This window comes from Neolamprologus brichardi, chromosome 17 (assembly GCF_056152115.1).
Source record: "Neolamprologus brichardi isolate AB-2024 chromosome 17, ASM5615211v1, whole genome shotgun sequence".
Taxonomy (NCBI): domain Eukaryota; kingdom Metazoa; phylum Chordata; class Actinopteri; order Cichliformes; family Cichlidae; genus Neolamprologus; species Neolamprologus brichardi.
This window is the reverse complement of record NC_142120.1, coordinates 4,298,200-4,305,000: the sequence shown is the minus strand read 5'-3', so window position 1 is coordinate 4,305,000 and position 6,801 is coordinate 4,298,200. Positions and strand designations below refer to the sequence as shown.

Below are 6,801 nucleotides of genomic sequence, written 5' to 3'. Positions count from 1 at the left end.
ACGTTCATACATCCATACAAGTACACAGTGGAACGCACACGCGCACACATGCACACATGCACACACACACGGAGCATGGTCAGTGTAACCAGTGCCAACTAAGCCTCCTCAGCAAAGCAGCGATGGGTCTGCAATCTGTGATCGTGACACTGCCTCGACACACACACTGTCTGGATTTCCACTCACACGTAAACGCATGCAAACACACAAAGAGCAAGACAACACTACCACGCTATTTTATGGTCATTTGTCTTGTATCTGGTTTTGCTTTCACTGTCTTCCTCTGACTCCGGGCCCTGCGCACCACACAGTTCTATCCACTGTGACATGTACTTATATTTATAGGAATTCAAACTGTCGAATTTATTTCTTAAAGTTTTGAGATGAGTAGCGAAAGTTCCAGAGATAGAGGCATATGAGTCTCAGGGTGTTTTCACACCTGCTATGTTTAGTTCGTTTAAATCCAACACTGGTTTGATTTCCTCTTTAGTGGGGTTCTTTTTATTTTGTGAAGACTTGGCTTCTGGTTAACTTCGCATTAAAGACAATCTTCATGCTGTAATAAACTAGAACTTGCCAACCGCAAGCTAGGCCCACCTTAAAACAAACCCTGCTGTATATCACTAGATGATCTGTTAGAAAGCTCTCATGCACTGGTTTGTGACATGTTTCAGTTTATCATGTGGAGGATACTGAAGAACAATGGTGTGTATGGCAGGGCTGCAAGGAGAAAGCACTGTTCTCTGCAGAGAGCGCTTCCCATCTGCACATGCATGAGTCAGAAGACTGTTTGAACAGTGTTTCTTGGATAGATGAGATTAAAATAGACGTTTTCATTTACATGAGAAAGGTTATATATATGGAGCAAGAAAAAAAATGCATCACATTATTAAAAATGTATCCCAATCAAGAAACATGGTGGCATTGGTATCGTGGCTTTGACCTTTTTTTGCTGCATCTGAGCAAATATGGCTTGTAATCACTGATGAAGCAATAAAACTATTCTATTCTAAAATCATCAGGACATCTGTCAGTGATCTAAATGATAGGAAACAATGACAGAAATAACTGAAAAGAGCCTGAAGTGAGCACCGAATATGAGGAAACCCACACAGACCTCAGACCTGAAGCTGTTCTGAGTACGACATTGGTCTAAAACTCTTCAGTGCTAACCCAAAGGACGGTTCACCGGGCACCTTAAACATTTAGCTGCAGTCACTGCTGCACATGGGATCAACTCAGACACTAAAAGCAACATTTTAAATGCTTTTTCTCTTCACTGATATGCAATGGATCGTTTTCCTTAAAACTATTTTGTCTAATATTTTTTATTGTATTTAATTTTTAAACCTCACTTTAGAAATTTATTAAAGTTTCAGGTCATGTTTATGCAGAAATCTGGAAAATAATAAAGGGTTCACATTTTCTTCCCATAGCTGTATGCCTATGTAGACTAAAGCAACAGACTATATCTGGAATATCTGAGTTATAAAGTGCACCACTCTTAACCCTTTAAGACCTACCATAGAACCAAGTCCGCCAGAGCTTATATTATATTTTTAAATGCTGTGGAGCCATTTTTGGGAGCATTTCAAGCTGATATACATCAATACAACCATTACAGCCCAGATTTTAATAATATGTCTGCATTAAGTGCATAGTAATTACATAAATTGCAAAAAAGTGCAATAAACTATAAAAAAAATTGAAAATCGTTTTTGTTTTTTAACATATATTTCTAGTTAGAGAAATTTAAGAGGCTTATCCCTCAAAACTGTAAATGCAAAAAAGTTGCACAAAATAGTTTGCCACCACAGGAAATTTATTTTGAGTGTCTTCATAGTCTTATTTTTGAAATACACCAATTTTTATATACTGCAGGAAAAACGAAAATAAATATTATAATGCAAATTTGCAAAAAAACAGCATATACATCAAAATAAACTATTTCCAGCAGTGCAATATGAGTCCTAAGCATCCCAGAAACGACACAGAAAGTCATAAAGTCAAAGATAACTTTTAAAAACACCAGTATAGGCTCATGAGGCCCTGATGGTAAAAAACTACATTTCCACAAAAATGACGTCACTTCCGGTTTCGGGCAGGTCATGGCGGACATGCAAAAGTTCGTTCTGACATCTAATCCAATGTAGGAAGTGTTATGAACAGCTGATCGGATCGGCAAAGCCTGTTTCTGGAATATTATGTTTTTGTTGCTGCAAGTGCTTTTTATGCAGTTTTTGCAAAGCTATATGTGGAAGGAAACTGTGACCGAGGACAAGCTGATGGCATAAGATGTAAGTACAACTCCTCTGGTTTCATATGCAAAAAAAATTATTGCACTAGCTTACGTGGTTGCAGAGCTACCGGGATTTAAAAATAGTTACGCAAAACAGAGCGTGCCCGCTCCGACCGGTTTTAAAGGGTTAACAGGAAAAAAGGCCCTTACCAGTTACTTGATGAGCAATACGAAGGAAAAAAATATCCAGAAGTAATCAGCTGTTCTGTCCACTTAGCCCCTTCAAACCTGGACACAAAGAAGAAAACAATAAAATAAAGTAATTGTATGACTATCCTGTGGTACATAACATTAAAAAAAAAAAATCAAAGAGGGTGAAACTGAGAAAGGGAGATTTATCAGTGGGAAAGTCACAAATAAATATTTTTAAAAGTTTGACTATTTGACTTTTTCAGCTTTTTGACATTTCTCCCATTACAGGCACATGTATGGTGAAGTAAACTGCAGCCGTACTGACTCCAGCGGTCATCAGACTTTCCAGCACACAGGGCTTCTATGTGACAAATTACTCTGACTCATAACGTGAGAAGTAAAACCGATGGTTTACAGAATAAAGACACAGAAAGTTAGAGGAAGGAGGAGAACGAAAAAAGCTGAAGGCGACAGTCAATAACTCTATCTTAAAGAACCTTTCCTTCTTTCCTTCCTACTCCCTTTCCTCTGCCTGACCCTCCCCCCTTTGCTCCCCACATTCTTCTTACCCTCGCCCCTTCATACCAGAATTCTTACATCTATAAATATCAACAAGAGAGTCTATAGAACTACATACACACATACTGTAAACACACACACCAGTCTAAACCAATGAGCACAGTGGCGTATTGTGCCAGCAGAGCCAATACACACTTCCACGGCCATTACTCCCCATGGAAACAGGCGAGCGCGTTCGCACACACATGTGATGTTGACGTTGTACCCGCACAGTGGCTGCCTTAGACAATAAGCTATTTCAGGGCCAAATCGCTGACAAAAATCCATTTTTCCACCCCACTAAAAAAGATCAGGAATGAGGGAGGGAGAAAGAGCAGGATAGAGAGAAAAGCTGAAATCAAATAAACAGTGGCGTACATCTCTCTTAAGCTGGATTTATCTCTGTATTTTGTCATCATTCTAATTTATTCCCCAACCTGCTTACAATTACCGCCTTTTCAAAACTCATATTGCCGGCTTGTTGTTGTTCTAAGAGAGATTGCGTGGTAGCTGCAAATGAATGAGCGGGGGACTTGCATAAGGTGGAAAAGCTCCTAGTGTACTTTTGTAGATTATCCACTTGATACCGATTCATTTTCTCCCTCTCTTGTCACAGTTTTCTAAAGGAGGCGATGTAGGACAAACATGCAAATGCACACAAAACACACACACAAATGTACCCATAGATACAAACGCACACAGTACTGTAGCGGAAGGGAGTGGGCTCATCATCTTTAGTTGTGATTACAACACTTGGCAAGCTCTCCCCTGCCTGTTTGCCTGCCTATTGCCTTACAAATGGATTAGTAAGCCCTGTTCCATTTGTGTGTGTAGCTTCTCTGAGATTTAGGCTGACTTACAAATAACACCAATCAGATTTGGGAGCAGCCATTGTGCAGTCTTTTCTGGGGGAATATTGAGCGATATGATTTTTAGGACAACACTGGAAAAACCTTAGGACTGTGTGTACTTGTGCGTGAACGCATGTGTTGAGAAGATTTTTACATGTCTCATAACGAGAAAGTCTGCCTTCAACTTTTGGAGTCAGTCAGCAGTTAATCCCTGAGAGGACTGCTCACTCATCCCCACTTTGCCTGTAATATAAAGGACGACAATCTGAGAAAGAGAGGAAAAGCAGGCAGGCTTTCCAATGTACACGATCTCCAGAGCAGAACTGGTCAGTTCATTGTGAAAACGACTGACGAAAAAGACAGAAAAGCTTTCTGAGAGACAGACAACTGTTTCGGTGTCGTACATTGTTGGTGGATCCCAAATTTGAAGATAGAACAAATGTTCTACTAAAAGCTGCGTGTGCCCCGACATCTCAGTGTACATGATAAATGGACTGCATTTATATAGCACTTTTCTAGTCATACTGGCCACTCAAAGTACTTTACAAGCCGCGTAACTGCTTCGGTGTGTGAATGTGTGAGGTACTTTTCGAGAGGAAGGTTACAGCAGAAATAGTACGCAAGAAGCACCAAACAAAAGCACAGTCGATCAGCATGCATTTGGCCCCATTTCTATGGAGAGAAATTTGCCTCAGAAGTGTTACGAATGCGTACAATATGATTCACAAGCATAAACAAATGTAGTCGTGCAACTTTTGAGGACTCACAAATGCGTGCGAAGCATTGTGATCACATGGAAACTATTTTACAAATGCGTACATCCAAACCTGAATAAATGGTGATTATTTATGCACAGCGTATTAAGTTCAGCTTCCCGAATTGGATCGTTTTCTCTTTCAGTGCACACAAATGTTTAAAAATACATTTAACATCCCTCTCGCTCACTTACAAAACATTAAATGCACATGCACCAGTCGCCTGACACGCACAGATCACATCGCATGTCCACGTGGGGTTCTGAGGCAAATTTGCAACGATCCACAAATGTAAGTTGCGTTCATGTTCCAGTGTAAAACTGGGACATCTCAGCTTCCTAGGACTTCTTCTAAAAACATTTATGAAAGAAGAAGTCGCTCTCAGGAGCTCAGTCAATTCCAGCGTGGTACCATGACAGCATACCACCTGTGCAACAAGTCCAGTCATTAAATTTCCTCCCTACTAAATATTCGACAGTCAACTGTTATTGGCATTAAAACAAAGTGGAAGTGATTGGGAATTACAGCAATTCAGCCTCAAAGTGGTAGACTACAGAAAATCACAGAGCGGGGGTTTGTGGATGCTGAGGCAAATGGTGTGCAGAGGTCACCAGTTCTCTGCAGCCGATCGATACAGACCTCCAAACTTCACATGGCCTCAGATTAGCTCAAGAACGGTGCACAGACAGCTTCATGGAATGGGTTTCCATGGCCGAGCAGCTGCATCCAAGCTCACTGCAGAGTGTCAGATGCAGTGGTGTAAAAGCCCACCAACACTGGACTGCAGACCAATGGAAATGTGTTCCCTGGAGTGACGAATCAGACTGCTCTGTCGTGCAATCCGATGGATGAGTCTGAGTTTGGCAGTCGCCGGGAGAACGGTATTTGTCTGACTTTGCCAAGTGTAAAGTTTGGTAGAGGGGGCATTATGGTGTGGGGTTGTTTTTCAGGAGTTGCGCTCGCCTCCTTAGTTCCAGTCAAAGGAATTCTTAATGCTTCAGCACACCAAGACATTTTGGACAATTTCATCATTCTAACTTTGTGGAAACAGTTTGAGGATAACCACCTCCTGTGCCAACATCCCAAAATTCCCATGAACTCCTAAACCTTGTGGAAAGTGTTTCCCAAGTGGCAATGCTACTTATACTACTAAAGCAATAATCAAGTTTAGAGTTTCTAGTCATCTCTAAAGCAGCTTGGCCAAAAGTTAAATTCTTTCATTAGTTTAACTTATCAGTTTAACTTCATAATTGCCCAATTGTTTCTCTGATCTAATAGCATCTAATTTATTTATTTTTTCCTGAAGGGGAACAAAATATCTCACTAAAAAATTATGGATAAATCATTTTTAAACTGGATTGACTAAGACTCTTGCTGAGCTTAAGTTGAATTCACAAGCTGCGTAAGTATTTCTAAAATAACGCATTGAAGTTCTTACATATAAACCTGGAGTCACCAAAATACAAAATCTGGAGTTTGGAGTCAAACCACAAATGCAACAAATTTGTATCAGAAAATTGGCTGCATGGATATTGCCAAATCAGATTTTTATGCCAGAGGGTCACGAATCAATAAATGCCTAAAATTTGCTAAGACTAATAAATCTTAGAGAGCATACAACAGTTATTCTGGGGGTAACATGTGTTTCAGTAACCAGTATGATGGGAAAAACTAGACGAATCAGGAATGCCCCACATCCACAATATTGATTACAAATGTAGTTACACTATGGGGAAGAACAAATCATACTGAACTTGTAAATCTCAAAATTTATGGGAAGGGTGAAAGCTATTCACTGTGAAAAACAAAATTATAATAATGCTTACTTATATAAAACTGGTTTGTAAATCATCAGTGACAATTATCTGAATGGTTATAAAAAATTAATATGGTTAATTAATATTGCAAATTGCTGTCTTAAAGTTTAAACTTATACTATATTCAAAGTTTCAACAGGTAAGATGATGGTCACCAGAGATGGGCAGTAACGTGTTACTTGTAACGCGTTACTGTAATCCGATTACACTTTTCATGTAACGAGTAAAGTAAGGGATTACTATTGCAAAAACGGTAATTAGATTACCGTTACTTTCCCGTAGGAACGCTGTGTTACTGCGTTACTAAAACCGTGATTTTTTTGCGAGAATGTCTCATGACAGTGACGTAAGCGAGTGCGACGTTCGTGACAACAGCTGTGTGCAGATCA

General features: G+C 39.8%; 1 protein-coding gene across 2 annotated transcripts in view; it reads right to left on the bottom strand.

The window, feature by feature from the left end:
• sox5 (SRY-box transcription factor 5) overlaps positions 1-6,801 on the bottom strand; it is a 261,200-nt gene that overhangs the window by 154,845 nt on the left and 99,554 nt on the right. For both annotated transcript variants that reach the window (XM_087830275.1, XM_087830276.1), the window contains one exon: positions 2,450-2,527. The gene's annotated coding sequence lies outside the window, so the exon portion shown is untranslated. The remainder of the gene's footprint in view (positions 1-2,449; positions 2,528-6,801) is intronic.